Genomic DNA, 16,726 nt, shown 5'->3' with positions numbered 1-16,726 from the left:
AGTTATACAGAACTGATAGCCTTCGAGTTTCTGTAACTTTCCACAAGGTTATAAAGATTAAATGATCTCCTAGGGCTGTCATGAAGTCAGAATATCCTCTATATTAATATAATATAAAGAAAAACATTAATAAATATGTCAGGAAATTAAATGATAGTGAAACTGATAAGGGTCATAGATTACCAAGTGCAAATTTAGTACTTTTGTCTTTTCTGCAAGGAGAAAATGGGTGTAATTCCTTATACAAATTAATGGAATTTACATCGTATATGATATATATCATCCCATTTTAATTATTCATACTCCCAGGGTGCTTGCTTCTCGATTTCCTATCGCATCCTGGAGTTTTAAGATTGGTAATTCTGAGTAACAAATTTCCGATGTAGTTTTTCCACTCCTCAAATTCGAATTCATACAAATCCTAGCAAACTCGAGACATACTTTGAACCAGAAACAATTGATTTTATTGAATATATGTCCAAAATAGCAAAATTTCAATTAATACAATATTTAAAGGATTCATGATGTTGTTACAGATAGTCCGTGAAGTGTCATGAATCCCAATTTAGAGACTTTAAAACGAGAGAATTTTAAGCCTATTCTATTTCACTTCGCTTGCTTTTGGGTCGAAAATATTAAATTATTCCTTACGGGAATCAGTTAACTTCTTTAATTCATTAATTTTCGGAAATAATAGTTCGTCATTTGCCCATAATTAATTAAGTGTTAAAGCCCCTGATAATGATGGCAATCCTGCTTCCTCTCCGGATAAGGAGCAGCCATTGATTGTCACCAAAACGAAGAACGTTGCTTTCTTCAAAACATTTTACGTTCCTCAAAACGTCCCCTTGTTAGCTACGTTCAGTTTTAGAGATATAGAACTTCCTTTATCATAGTTATCATATATATTGATAGAGGATTTATTCGCGGTTTTGCTAAAACGATATATGGTAGTTTTCGTCTTCAACGACCACACTTCATCCGAAGACTGCCATAGCACTCAATAGATGTCTTTGGTGTACAATCTTGTTAAAACATACATGATAAGGAATACGATCTTATATTTAGTATTCCTAGCACGTAATGGCCCTTTGATTTAGTATACTAGCAAGCAGAACCTTCTTTATATTACTATTAATGCCTTTTGTCAGGTAATGGTATAATTATCTTTCATTTTGAAAGTGATTTATTTGATTTATGAAATTTAGGCACGAGGCAGACGAAATTACTAGAGTTTACCACTAAAATATTTTCTACGTTTCGTGTTCAGGTAGAAAATTTGTCTTCATAGAAAATGGTATTCAAGGATATTTTGGAGACTTAGAAAAAATGAGCTCTCTCTCTCTCTCTCTTTTCTCAGTTATAGCAATCATTTCCGCCTTATCTCGAAGTGAAAAAGGAACAGATGCTTCCAGAATACACTCCATGAATTAAGGAACAATCATTCTACAGCAATTAAAAGCCGAAAAGAGCCGTTATAAGGAATAGGCGAAAATAGCAGAGACGTAGGGCTACTACTACTTTAATTTACGTGCTTGAAGCATAGAGGGTATATACCTGAAGTTGCGATCTCTATACCAGTATTTTCCCACGATAAAGAACTCCACCTCAAGGCCTCAGCTTTCCCTCCACTCTCACCCAGTGGCGGCAGAAATGCGATTGTTCTAACTTTCACAAAATGTTATGGGTGAATTTATTTCACTCATTTTCTGGATTGGAAAACCATAATCATTAAAGTTGTACCTTTTATTATTTTTTATTTTGTTGCGTTTGTCGCATAGTGTAAAAGTTGAAATTAAACTGTAAAAATCACCAATTGGCTGGGTCTATGAAAGCCGATGCACGCATACGATCTCATGGTTACGGGCTGATCTCCCCCCGGAAGCGAACGTTCTAGGAGCAAGAGCCCGTGCTAGCACAAGGCTGGCTTAATCTTCAACAACAACAAACATGATCTCTCGTAAGTTACAGGCTGCTTCTAGGAGCAAGAGCCCGTGCCAGCACAAGGCTGGCTTTAATCTTCAATAACAACGATCGCTCTCTCTTTACTAAAGTCCGTGGTAGTAAGTAGGGTCAGAGGACCGCCAAACTGAATATGTTTCCACCATGCGACTGTAACTGTGAGTAACCATTGAATGTATTTTTCTAGTTAGGACCTTTCTTTAAAAACAAAAATTCGTATCAGTGATCTCATGTAAATAATTGTGTGTCAATGAGAGTAGGTTTATTTTTTCTAATAAAATTTGAAACTTATCGCCATTGTTCTTTTGTCTTTCTGTAGGGGCTGGGAACTTAACGTTTTTCGTAAATCTATTGCCCCTAACGTCGGGCCCAAAATCCGTCCCTAACTAGTCGTCAAAGAAAATTTGCGTTAGTACTTATATCATTTATCTTAAAACTCTTAATTAAAAAGATTATCTATATTTTTTATTATTTCTCCAACTTTTACTCTAAATTTCCCCTTTCCATTAATAAGGTTTGAATCAAAACATCAATTTGAACATCGAACGACAAGTCTTTAGGGCGACGACGCCCAAAACGTAAACAAACAGCCATTACCTGAATCCATTATTTGTCTTAATAATTACCATTAAATCATGCAGTTCATTAGTAAAATTATCTAAATTTTAAGTTATATTTCCAAAAAATTGCTTATAATTATCCACCAACTGAGTTATTTAGAATGAATGAAAAACAAGCGAAACCATTCTAAACCAAAACCACAAACATAAACAATGTCAAATAGAAGACGCGCAAAATGTCAACACATTGACGCATTGACTGCGTTAGTAACGTTAACTTCTTTTCAAACGTCTTTTATCTTCTTAACTAATTGCCGTCTTAATCATCGAGACAGTTCATAATTATGCGTAATAGTTGGTCAATTGCAAATATAACTGATAATTAGTATAATAATGTGGGTCTAAAAGGACCGTGAGAGTCAGGAATGAAGATTGCAAGTGGTGTCTTGGACTTAGCCCTAGAGCATCAATCAATCAATCAATCAAGCATTATGTTAGTATGGGATGACGACCTTTGCTTCGGTGAGTTATAGGTATTAATAGGTTGTATCTTTAACGTCTACAGTTATGTTAGCACTCCTAGACCTTGGCTTCTATGGGGTTTTCTTTACCTAAGGGCACAAGATATTGGTACGCAGCTGTATAGGGGGAAACACCGCCTTGGATCCATCGTCATCGGGTGGAGCAGCCTTACCCACTCGATATTTAATTGGTGAAACAAGAATACAATTACATAGGTATTTAAGCATTGGGGGAACAACCAACTGGACTAGCGGATCCATTTTCACCGTGTGTGGATCCACCCAGGATATGGCTGCCCGTACCAATATCCTGTTTCGTAACCCAAGACTGTCTAAATGAAATGAGTTTCTGTATTTTGAATGATGATATCTCAATGAATTGACTCAAAAGCTAATGTTAGGTTTAGGCTGTAAGTTTCGGTATATTCATGTGGCTGTAGGATCTCATTACTGTAGGCTATAGGATGCCTGTATCCTGGCCTACTTTGTCCTAAGACCACCTGGTTCAATGATACTGTATGATTCATTAATGATTTCACGGAAGGTTAGGGTACAGCAATTTAATCTATAACCCTATTAGCATAGGCTAGGTAATAGCCCGATGTCTCAGGTTGTTTTTTCAGTTGATCAAAGACGAGAGTAGAGGAGGATCTAGGGTAAACAACCGAGTGGACTGGCCAACTCACCGACTACCGCAGTTTTGGCCACCCTTCGAAAAAGTACTTTAACACGTCTAGACACCGGAGATGGTCATCAGTCATGAGTTGTTGTTGATGATAGCAGGAGCTCAAGACCTCTACTCTCCTTTCAAAGTAAGTATTTTCACCAAAGTTAGAAATTAAGGCCATATTTTAAGATTTAAACAGAGGGTAATGAAAAGTGTGGCCAACACAGTGCACACTACACCCAAAACGCTTTCGAAATTTTTACTTACATCTCCAAATATTTCTGAGATTGATGCCTTCTCGATGTTTGCGGAGTTACTTGTGTCAACAAACTTCAGAAATATCTGTAATTTTTTCGGGTTAATTTGGTTGCAAAAAAAAGGGATAATAGACATGAATTAAATAAACATTTTGAAGTAAAGTTAAACTATAATGAGTAAAGCTTTGCACCTCAAAAACATGAGTCGTCTGCTGCTCGTAACTGTGTTTGCGGAGTGAGTGCTTATGAACCAGGAACAGCAACGTGGTTCAAGTGCAATTTGGAGTGAATTAAGACCAAAATGTGTATAATTACAATCAAATAAACACTGTGGAGCTTCAGTTGTGATGGCAGTGAGGATAAAACCACCGATTACAAGGTAAAAATGAATTCAGTTCAAACCATGACCCTGGGAATAAAAATTTTCATACTATCACAAATATAGGCAACAAAATGTATTGTGCTGATTCAACTGCAATCTTGATGTGAAAAATCAATAAACGTTAAACATATATTATGCTAACAATTGTTTAAATGTGTGCTGGGAAAGATGATGGATTGTCTGTGGTTAGAAACGGCCAGCCACGCGATTGCCGCCATATTAGATTTCAAAACTGCCTTGAAAACATATTTTACGAAGAGCTCACATGGTTATTTTAGTTCGTATGGGCTTTATATATCACATTATGTTGACGAAACTTCAATCTTTGAATGGTATGCTTAAAGCTGTAATTGTATTCTTGTTCACCAATTAAAAGATCAAGTAAATAAGGCCTGGCCAGTGCGATGACGATGGATCGTCTGCAGTTGTTTACCCTATGCTACGAAATAACTTGTGCAAATTAGTCTTTCACCAGTTTTTGTCGTTTCTTTTTACGGGTATCCCATCATTTGTTGGAGAAATCGTATCTTGAATATAGCCTAACCTACACTGGGGTAATCAGTACCATCCTTACATATATGGTAACTTAGCCTATACTATACAGTATGCTATAAACATATAGTACAGTGTAGTAATGATTTAAATCGGCTAATTCTCTAGGTACAATGCAGATTGTCTTATGATAGTTCAGTACAAAGAGAAATTGAATAACACTAACAAGAGTTTGCCCAACGTATACTATGGTATATCAGACCATATACTGTATGGCTAACATATAATAATAGAATTGAAATTTAATTAATAGCATCTTTTCCATGAATGTTTAAAAGTTATATATTACTTCACTTTATTCAGTTATATTGCATGTATTCTCATATTATTAGTACAGGGAGTCCATTCTTGAGACGCGTCGTAAGCCGGAACATCGAAAAAAATCCTAAGAAAACCTTGACTTTTAATGCTTTGGGTGCATTGAAAGCTATGTAAAGTGCAATCTTATTGCATTTTTTCATAAATAAAACCTTCAAATATTGATTATTTTGCATTTTTGGTGTCATATTCATCTGCCAGATGAGCGTTGTATGCGTCGTAACCCTGGAAATAATGTCTGATGAATATAATTGAGAAGCGCCTTAACCTCGGAACGTCGTGAGCTGAACCCGTCATAACCTGGGGACTGCCTGTACTTTAAAATACTAACATAGGGGTCATTGTTTTGGTTGGGAAATCAGCTGATGGCAGATACGAGTTCATTTTGCCGTACTTAACACAATTCTGAGCAAATTTATTGTTTTTAAGTTGAAAAATAACTTGAATAAGTCTCGTTGTGGACTAAATTATTTTCTTTGTTATAGAATGCGTTGGGGGCATGTTTAATGTGTAAAAAATCTATTCCGTTCGCTATTTTCACTTTATTTCATTGTGATACAGCTTTAAATTCATTACCTTTTATTGGCTAGAAAAACAACAGTAAAATATGTATTTTCAGGCCAGGTAGTTTTGATTAAAATAATTTTCGATAATAATTTTCTATCGATTTTATCTACAGTTGTGTTTGATGGTTTAACAAAGTTTACGGAAGTTTTATCCTTCTTATTGATGCACGATAATAGTCAATAGCAGCTTGAAAACATTTTTTCCCTCAGCTTCAGATACTATAAATTTAACAGTATATTACCTTGCCAATCTTCTATCTGTAGCAAATAAAGTTATTACTTAGAAATATATCAGTCCTATTCTACATAACATTATTATAACATAACTACTACAGTAATTGTTTACTATTGTACTATGGTTGAAATACAAGCAAAATGAATGTTGTTATCTGATTCAGTTGTACTTAGCTAAAAAGTTGTTTCTTGTTCAGTTGTTCATGGCTGTACATATTTATGTAACAAGTATAATGTTAAGACTACTTTTATCATTCTCTTTTACTTTTTTGAGCTTATTCAACTAGAAGATAGGATAAAGATGTGGAGGTAAAGAAGTTAAGCTAGTGTAATTTGGTCTCTCTCGCTTCCTGATTGTATGCTGCTGTCTGCACCTGTTGCAAGCAAAATTTTAAAACATTTTTCAAAACACTGTCGTATCAGTATTAATTGGTAACCCCATCATAAAGTTGGATTGTTGTAAGACGAATTATCGTAACTTGAACTACATGTACATGCAAGCTCTCCAGTTTTGAACTGTGCCATAGCTATATTACCGTGGCCTTCCATGGTCTTGGGTTTGAGTTCCCTTACCTGGTTATTTTAATAGTTTTATCACAAAAAGTGCATTTTATGACGAAATTGATTAAAAAAAACCAGGAAATTCTGTGAATAGTGAAAATTAACGCGACTAATGGGGTTATATGTTTCCAGAGAAAGAAATCCACAATATGTAGTCCGCAATATTTGGTGGGTTGACTGCAATTGTTGCTTAAACGCTACGGCTGTAAACAACTTGATGAAAACAGTTCTTTTGCTACGACAACCAAACCGAATCTGATGATAACAATGTTTTGCTTGCATTTTAGCCATTGTATGATAGTAAAATGTTACTGTAGTTATGTTACAAATTACATCAATTAAGTGGAGCAGGACTTAAATATTTTTGCATCATACCTTTATTTGCTATCGAGAAATTATTGTCAAGGAAATATAATACTGCTAAATTTAAGATGCAGTTGTAGCTGAACCTGGGAAAAAAATTTTCACACTGCTAATGACTATAAATTACCGTGTATCAGCAACATGGATGAAAGTCGACCACAAATAATAGTGGAGAAAAAAGTATTTTAATGAAAAATACTGGTCATGAAAGAACATTTTCTGTTGTTTCCACACAGATAAAAAATAAATACATAAATATCGTATTATTATGAAATAGGATGAAAATAACGAATGGAATCAGTTAAATTTTTGTACAAAGAACATGCTTCTGACACCATCTATTAACAAAAAATAGAGCTTAATATAGTTTCCAATAGACATATTCAAAATCCTATTTCAACATAAAAACACTTCATATAACAAATAATGAACATTGCCCCATATAGAGTTTTCTAGAGATTAATTTACGCTAAATACAAGAAAGAAAATTGCTCTGAATTGAGTTAAATGTGGCAAAATAATCTTACCTCCGGTCTCGGTTCATTTTTCCGGACCAAAACATTGATCGCTTTGTTTGCATTTTATAATACTACAATATGTGACTACATACAGGATTATTGAATACATTGAACTAGATGTAAACATTCCACTTTGCTTTCGGCCATCTTCCGATGAAGTCATATGTTTGTGAGCTCTTGCTGACTTGCTGTTGATTACATATTTCCTGGTGGGATCTTCAATTTGTTATTTTGAATATAATTACTGAGTTTGATATTAATAATTAATTGACTTTAATAGTTAATATGCAAACCCACTTTAGTGATAGCCTTGCTAGACACCTTTCTGCTTTGTGTTAAGGGTCAGCAGCAAGGGTGTGCCATACTCTTATTACATATTTTCGCCCTTTAACATCAGGAGAGACGGATTCATCCGAAATTTACACTTTGGAAATTACCGAGGGGAACTTCAAAGTTTGTCCTTTGTTTCTTCTCGTATTTCCTCGTCTCCTTCGTCCTTTAGCTAGCCATCGGACGAAGATAGAGGAGGGAGGCGTGTGGTGTTGTGTTTGAGGGATCTCCTTTCATTTCAGAGGACGGTGCCCTTGGATGCGAGAGAAGTATCCTTATTTTTTAAAATCATATATTGCAGTACACTCCCTGAATACCTGAATTAGCCCTGGTCACTGGACCAGCCCGAACTACTCCCCACACATTTAGCCACTAAGTGGATAAGTTTACTGTCAGCATTACCAACACTGCAGGTAAAATCTAGTCAAAAGAGTTACCTGTGTTACCGTTGGGTAATGCGGTTCAAATACTGGCCACCAGAGGCCCGTTTTCCTCAGTTGTTCTCTGTTTGCGTGGAGAGCCAGATGTATTCCGGGAGGCGATGGTCGAGCCTCATCAAGAAAATCCTTACCTCAATCTCTGCTCCATCAGCCTCGCATCCAACAGCTGTTGCTTGAGATGTCGGCATGCTTCATTACTGTGCTATGTGCAATGAAGGATGAGTACCTCAAAATGACAGACATCTTTTTTTGTTCCGACACGGCAATACAAACCTTTATTCGGTCCTTTTACAAATACCGGAATGGTACTAGCGGCAGCTGGATAGTCGTAAGCTTTTCGAACAAGGGGTTCGGTAGTTAACTGCTTGTCCGACAGGCGCGCTGCGCGCGACTGGGAGGTAAACAAATCACTTTGCTTTCGGCCTCACAGCGAGTGGACGTCGTGTGTTCGGACCGGCTCTCTAGCCCGCCTTCTCGTCGTTTGCTTTCTTGAGTATATGGTTGTGTTTGTGTATGAAAGAATTCATTGTAAGTACAATCATTTCTCTCTTTTCATATTAATTGAACTGCAATTAATTAATGATGGAATCTCCTCGCCTCGCTACCCCACGGAGACTATGCCCGGGTACCGAAGGGCGTAAATGCGGGAAGTTCCGCTCTTTCCCGGAGATACGACCCTCATATTTGTGTGCTCGGTGTCGGGGGCGCGAATGCTCCCGAGCCGAGCCTTGTAATGTGTTTATTAATTGGTCCGAGGCGCAGTGGATTTTGTATGAGGGCAGGAGGAAGCGAAGGCCTGCAAAGGAGTCGTCGGAAAGCTCTCCCGCGACTCCTTTGGTGTACGGACACTTCGTCTTCTTTCCTGCCTGCCCGCTCAACTTCCACGTCCTCGCGCCCCCTTCCCCTTCGGGGGGGGGGTTTCTAGGTCCTTTCTCCTCTCCTGACTTGTCGAGTGTGGAGGAGGGCGCTAGATACCCTGACGTCGAGTTGTACTCTGGGTCCTCTATCCGTTCGTCTTCGCGCGAACGTGGGTAGAGGATCCCCTAATCCCACCCCGACTTTTGCGCCTCCTCAGGTGCGGTTGCCGCGAAGGATGACCTCGGACAGGTGTGGGCATCGTTGGGGCTGCAGGGCGTGCCGAGTGTCCAGGGGCTGCTCTACCATCTCGCTGGCTCCGTGGCGGTCACCCATGCAACGGTCACGACCACCACCACGACCATTACAACACCCGGCTACGCTTCACCTCCTCACCTGGTGTACACCCAGCACGCGGTCTCTGTGACACCCACTACATCGGTGCAGGGGCCAGTCGCCGTAACTCGGGGGAGTGTGATGGCCGCCGCCTGTGTTTGCCTGTGCTGCCGCGACCGGACTCGTGTGCCCGAAGAGCTCGCCCCTGGACCTCCCACCGGTACCTAGGATGTCTGTGCCGCTGGTCCGCCCATCTAGACCGCCTACACAGTCTGCCGTACCTGCCCAGCTGCTGTCCACGGACGTGACGTGGACCACTGCTGCCGTTCCTGTACCTGCTCCTGCGGTTTTCTGCCGTTCCTGTGATGCCTGCACCTGCTGATGTTGTTCCTGTTCCTGGCGCCGCTGCTCCCGATGCTGATCTGTTCGGACAGGTGCGTCCGGGCCCTGTTGCTTCGGCAACAGCAGCCCCGGCTCCGCTCTGGATGACAGATCTGACGTCGGTCCTGAGAAGGTTGACGAAGAAGAAGAAGAAGAGGAGGAGGTGTCGTCGTCGTCTTCATCGTCTTCTTCGTCTTCGTCGTCGTCTGCCGCCTCTTCCCCCTTCGTCTTCTAAGGCTCCCCCTGCCGAAGAAGAAGAAGGTCGCCTCCCCCCCCCTTCCCCCCCAAGTCTCCTTCGGGAACTTCTAAGGGCCCGTCTCGCCCTCTGGTGAGACGGGGGGTTCTTCCGCTGGTCACCCAGCTCCTTCGGGGGCAGGACCCGTCTCTTCTTCCGCAAGGAAGAAGACTACGGGGACCAGAGGAGTGCCGGCTAACACCGGCACTTCCTCACCTGCTGTCAGTGGTTCGGCCACAGCAGCAGGGTCCGTCTCGGCCTCTCGTTCGCGAGAGGTACCGAGTGTACGGTCGCTTACCAGCGACCGTGCAGCCAGGAACCAGACCTCTGAGTTCGCTCAGCGTCAGGTTCACGGCACGGAGCGGAAGACTGGTGACAGCCGCTCACGCGACTCTCACCAGACCAGCTCTCGCTCTCGCGGCGAGCAGCTTGGCTACCCGGGCGGACGTGACGGTCCATGACCGGCCACGGGCTGAGGCGGGGAAGAGGTCCCCCCGTTCGCCGGCACCAGCCACGGCTGGGTACCAGCGAACTGACGCACCGTGAGGGATACGCACCGATCTCACCGTGACAGTGGAGCTTGCGGTCGCCTGACCGTCACTCTCACAAAAGAGCGATCGGGTACGGCGACCAGCACCAGCTCCTCTGACACACGAGACCGGAGGCCGCTGTCTCGGTCCAGCCGTTCTCCACAGCGAGACGGCTCGACTAGGTCTGCAGCTCGATCGCCACCAGGCGGGTTGGCGATCGCCTGCAGTCTTCCAAGCCCGCTGGTTCTGCCAGCGAGCGAGGAGGGAGCGTCAGGTCTGCCTCTTCCATACCTTCAACCTCCTCGGATTACACCGGGAGGGGCGAGGTATTGAGGAGTGATCGTGAGGGGTGCGCCCCCTCAGGATCCCACCACGGCGTCGTACGTACCAGGCACGGTTCTCGGACCAGCCAGGTCGTACGCACAGGTGGTTGGAGCAGACCGAGAGGGGTGGTCTGTCGCTGTTCCTCTCCTGAGGGAGGAGGGTCTCGGGAGTTGCCCCTGTTGAGGGACTGGACGGTCCGACTCCGCAGGAAGCACAGTCACTCCTGAGATCCAGAGGAACTTTGCGAGGTTATTGCGCTGATCGTCAGCACAACGACCTCACGGAAGGATCGCTGCTACCACCATCCGAGCCCACGTCCTGGCTCGAGTCGTTCTGGGGGCCCGAAGAGGGAACCCAGACCGACGGTGGGTTTGCCGCGTTCTGAGCTGCCGGACTCAGTGCTGGACCAGGTTGAATCGCTTGTCTCCGGACAAGACGGCTCGCTCAAGTCTGGCAGGTCGAGCAAGCTGCTTCCACCTCCTCTGCTGCGACAGCGGCGTTTTTTTACGTGCCATCTGAAGACCCGATGCCGCCCAAACAGGTGAACCCGGAGTTAGCCAGGCTGACTTCGGGTGTGTCTCTGCAGCAGCTCCTGTCCGAGAACCTGTGGTTCTCGCAGCAAGAGACATTCGGCCTGGAATCTACCGCCATGGCAGCTTTCCAGCCGTCTCCTGGCTAGATCTGTGGTCCCTCACAGTATCTAAGGTCGCAGCCAACTCCGGGGGAATTTCTCCCGAAGATGATCGGCCTTCAGGAGACTTTTGCCAGTCTGGGGGAGGAGCCATCTCCTTCCTTGCCCACCAGACGGTGAACCTGTTGGCCAACCTGGTTCTCCGACGAAGGGGACGCTGTCCTTACTCGGGTTTCCAGGGCGGCCGGGCGTGAAAAGCGGCGTTGGGACTTCGCAACGGACCTTTACGGAGTTTCCACGTCTCTCTTCCCAGGAGAGATGGTGGACGCTGCGGTGGACAGACGGCGCACTGACGACAGTGACCGTTCTGGTTCACCAGGCAGTCTCGAAGGCCTCTGGGCAGCCTTGGACTGCGGCCAAGTCTAACGGCTCGGCTAGCGCTTCCTCGGTGGCTAAGACGGTAGCTGCGTCGAAGCCCCGGGGAATGACTCTGTCTTCTTCGACTTCTAGCAAGGGGAGCCGTAACCAGCCCTCCTCCTCCCGTGGAGGCTCTGGGAGGAAGTCGAAGAAAGGGGGGAAACGCTAGGGACGGCGTTTCCCCCTCACCTGCTGCCGGAAGTGGGGGGGGGTGGCCTGGCCAGCCATTGGGCAACTTGGCAGCGCTACGGCGCCGAGACCTGGATTGTAGATGTCCTTCGGGAGGGAGATCTATTACCCTTCGAATCTCGGTCACCCCTCACCTCCAACACGGTCCAACAGCAGGCGTACGTTCCAGGGGCATCGAAGGACGTAGCATTGAGACAGGAGATCAAGACCATTGCTGAGCAAGAGAACTGTAGAAATCGTCACGGATCAATCACCGGGCTTTTACAGTCGACTCTTCCTGGTGGAAAAGTCTACGGGAGGCTGGCGCCCGTGATAGATCTCTCTCCCCTGAACCGGTTTGTTTCGCCAGACCCGGTTCACGATGGAGACGGCACGCTCAGTGCTCGACTCTATCAGGGAGAACGATTTCATGCTTTCAGTGGACTTGAAGGATGCTATTTCCAAATACCCATGCATCAGTCCTCCAGAAAGTACCTCCGCTTCAATCCTCGACGGGACGGGTGTACCAGTTCAGGCCACTTTGCTTCGGTCTCTCAACCGCCCCACAGGTGTTCACGCGAGTGTTCACTCTGGTGTCTGCTTGGGCCCATTCGCACGGGATACGTCTGATGGGGTATCTCGACGATTGGTTAGTCCTGGCGAGCTCCCGCTCGCAGTTGCTACAGGACAGGGATCGACTGCTCGAGTTCTGTCGCGATCTGGGGATCGTTGTGAACTTCGAAAAGTCCGATCTCAAGCCCAAGCAGAGATGAAGTACCTGGGTATGCTGATCGACACGGTAGCAGGGCGAGTCTTCCCCGCAGACTCGCGGATTAGCAAAATTCAAGGGAGGCAGCCAACCAGTTTCCTGTCTCGGCAGGAACGGGTAGCTCAGCGATGGCAAGTCGTGATCGGACACCTGTCGTCACTCGGGAAGGCAGTCCCTAACGGGCGTCTTCACCTGCGGTCTCTTCAGGGAGACTAAAGGAGAGTTGGTCACAGGCGACGGATCCCCCAAGCTTTCCATTGTCACTGACACAGGAGGTGAGGCAGGACCTAGCCTGGTGGCTGGACGACAGGAACTCTTAAGAGGAGTGCCTCTGCGCACTCTCCCCCCCCTGGACATGCAGCTGCTCTCAGACGCATCGACCGAGGGATGGGGGCGCACACCTGGAGGAGTTGCTGACTTCAGGCAGTGTGGTACGAGAACGACAAGCACCTTCACATCAATGTACTGAAACTCAAGGCAGCGTCCTCGCTCTCCAAGAGTTCCGCCAGGACCGCTTGATGGGACACTCAGTGGTGTTGATGTGCGACAACACCACGGTGGTGGTCTTACGCTCAACAACAGGGGGGGCCTAGTGTCTCTCCCGTTGTACCAGTTGACTCGGCAGGTGCACGAGTGGGCCGAGGCACACTCCAATAGAGCTGTCGGCACGCTACATTCCAGGGAAGGAATGTAGTAGCAGACACGCTCAGCCGGCGGGATCAAGGGATAGGGACCGAGATGGTCTACACCAGGGACGTGGCGGAAAGGCTCTTCGACCTGTGGGGCGACCAGTCGAGGATCTGTTCGCCACCCGGCACAACAGGAAGCTCCAGGTGTTCTTCTCGTTTTTTCCGTGCGGACCCATGGGCAGCTGCAGAGGAGGCTCTTCAACACCCGTGGGACAACCTTTTTCGCCTATGCCTTTCCCCCCGTTCACCCTGATTCGCAAGGTGATCAGTCGAGCACTGGTCACACCCCGAATCTCAGGATGATCCTGATGGCTCCCAAAATGGCCACAGGCCATTTGGTATCCGGACCTGCTGGCTCTTCTCGCAAGAGAACCGAGAGAGATTCCCCCTTGGCACAACCTTCTCGCCCCAGCCACACGTCGAGCGGTACCACCGAGCAGTCCAGTCCCTACGTCTTCACGGCTGGCTGTTATCCAACATCTCTTGCGAACGAGAGGCTTTTTTCGTAGCGCAGCAACAGAGATGGCTGGAAACGTCCGTCAGTCCTCTGCAGCTGTGTACCAGGGGAAGTCGGCCGTCTTCTGTGGTTGGTGTCGTAGACGGGGCCTATCTCCTCTCAGAGCCCACTCTTCAGCAGGTAGCGGATTTCCTCGTTTTTCTTCGCCGAGAGAAGCTCCTCTCAGTTCCCACAGTCAAAGGATACAGAGCCGCCTTGACGCTCGTCCTGAAACTGACGGGATTGGACATCTCGAACTCGTTCGAGATCTCCTTACTTAGGAGGAGCTTCGAAAAGGTCTTGCCCACCCCAGGAACTCACAACCCCCTTCTTGCTGGACCTGGCATCGGCGAAGAGAATACGGGAACTTCATGCCGATAATGATGCGGATGAGATGCTGCTTTGTCCCTGGGAGGACGTACTACGGCGCTATCTGAAGAGAACTCGGACACCTCGGCCTGAGTGTCGACGCCTCTTCGTTAGCACCGGGGTCACCAAGAAAGACGTATCAAAGAACACTCTTGCGTCCTGGCTGCGTGAGGTCATCAGGAGGGCGTATGAGGCTGATGGTAGTGACGACACCCGTACGTCCCGTCCGAGAGCTCACGAAGTCAGAAGTATTGGCCCCTCGTTGGCGTTTCGTAAGAACTTCTCCGTGGCGCAGGTATGGAAGGCAGGGGTCTGGTACAACCAGACCACCGGCACCTTCCTTATACCTTTTTGGATATTGCCCACAGGTCCTTGGATCGGTTTCCTTAGGACCCGTGGTGGCTGCTCAACACGTCGTCTAGCTAACCCAGACCCTAGCAGGCTGAACAGCATCGAGTCCTGGTGTGACTGTATGAATAGATAGTAAATGAGAAAGTGGACTGGCTTCTCTTTTTTCTATCTTTTTTTCTACCCCTCTACCTGTGGGGTAGAGGATACGGGTCATCACCCTGCTGGATAAGGACGAGATGCCGGTGAGCTATATGACAGAGCCCCATCCTATCCCTTTCACTAGGGATAGGAGCAGAATATCCACCACTTCCTTCTACAAGGGGGGGAAGTGGATGCCTACAAGAGTCAAAACCATGACTTTATCTTTGCTCCTGTACAGGAACAAGTTCTTACATTGCTGGTACGAAGAGATACGCTTGCCTCTCTCTTAGTAACTCGGTCCAGAGGTCTGACCATTGATCCTGCGGTGCACCCCGATCAATCGGACAGAGGCTTGGATCCCTCCCTCGCTCTTACGACCAGGGAGGCTTCCAAGGTTGGGCGAACACAGTCTGTTCACAAAAGACTCAGATTCCACCCACCAAGAAGTGAGTCTTCCTATTGTAAAAGGACCGAAGGTTTGTATGCCGTGTCGGAACAAATGACAATTTGTCCAAAATTGCATTTTTTCCTAAACTATACAAACCTGAGGTCCTTTTACACATAGCCCCACCTCATGCCACCCTCACTCTGCAGTTTTTGCTTGGGCCAAAAGCAAAAGTGATTTGTTTACCTCCCAGTCGCGCGCGCGCGCCTGTCGGAACAAGCAGTTAACTACCGAACCCCTTGTTCGAAAGCTTACGACCTATCCAGCTGCCGCTAGTACCTTCCTATTTGTAAAAGGACCTCAGGTTTGTATAGTTAGGAAAAATGCAATTTTGGACAAATTGTCATGTTTTAGCTGTAGGAAGTGCAATGCATGTCATACAGAGGGGTAAAGAATGTAAGGATTAGTTCATTAGGTCACTTAGAGGACAACCAAGAGCATGTAGAAGATAGAGACAAAATTGCGAGAGTTACGCAAAGAGCTAGAGTAGGAATGGTCCAGAATTGAAAGACAGAATGTCTTACCTTGTTTGCTAATTTTATGACAAAAGCTAATTGAAATAGAGATAGTAGCGTAGGTGATACCAATCGTTCTCTTTCAGCTCCCCTGCCTGTTCCAGAACCAGTCCTAATGGGTGCCGGGGTCATGGAGAACCACAGACCCAAAGGGTAGGATCTTCAGTGTTTAGCAGCAAATTCCCCCTTAAGGTGTAAGTTTTAAGGTTAATGTAAAGTAAGATCAGTGACAGACAAGTAGCGATAACAGGTTACGTAGAGTTTAGGAAGAGAAGCACAGGTTAGATTCCTTCGGGGTTGGACTCCCTTGTAGTGTCTAGTGTAAAGGTCGTCTGTAGAGCCATCGTTGATTTTATTTCCTGCTCCAAGTCTTTGCAACAGAAGTTTTCTAGTCCGTGGTTGGTCGTTTGGATGTGGTTTGTCTGGTTTTGAAAAGTTGGATAACGCTCCTTCGTCTTGGTGATCAGTTTGTCAATTTGGCTTTACTATTCATATACGGTATCAGTTAAATCTCTCGGGGCATTGCACATTGACTTATGATAATTCAGTACAAAAAGAAATTGAATAACATTGACAAACAGTAGCCTAACCCAAATATACTTTGACACTTCATATCGGTATACAGTAGGGCTTCGATAATCGCGGGGCATAGGGCCCAGAAACCCCCGTGATAAGTGAATACCTGTGTTATACTAAATTGCTTAAAACTGCCTACTTTAATAGTTTGAATTCATATACAGAGGTACCTTAGGATACAAAATTAATCCGTTCCGAGGTGGCCTTCATAACCTGAGCTTTTCGTATCTTGAACCGTATTTTACATGTAAATTGCCTCATTCGTTC

General features: G+C 45.4%; 1 protein-coding gene across 2 annotated transcripts in view; it reads left to right on the top strand.

The window, feature by feature from the left end:
• The first annotated feature begins 2,763 nt into the window (after positions 1-2,763).
• Positions 2,764-16,726, top strand: part of LOC135204766 (gastrula zinc finger protein XlCGF57.1-like) — a 236,252-nt gene continuing 222,289 nt past the window's right edge. For both annotated transcript variants that reach the window (XR_010312340.1, XM_064234931.1), the window contains exon 1: positions 2,764-3,044. The gene's annotated coding sequence lies outside the window, so the exon portion shown is untranslated. The remainder of the gene's footprint in view (positions 3,045-16,726) is intronic.

This window comes from Macrobrachium nipponense, chromosome 47 (genome assembly GCF_015104395.2).
Source record: "Macrobrachium nipponense isolate FS-2020 chromosome 47, ASM1510439v2, whole genome shotgun sequence".
NCBI lineage: Eukaryota > Metazoa > Arthropoda > Malacostraca > Decapoda > Palaemonidae > Macrobrachium > Macrobrachium nipponense.
The sequence above is the reverse complement of the archived record's forward strand: the minus strand, read 5'-3'. Positions and strand labels throughout refer to the sequence as shown.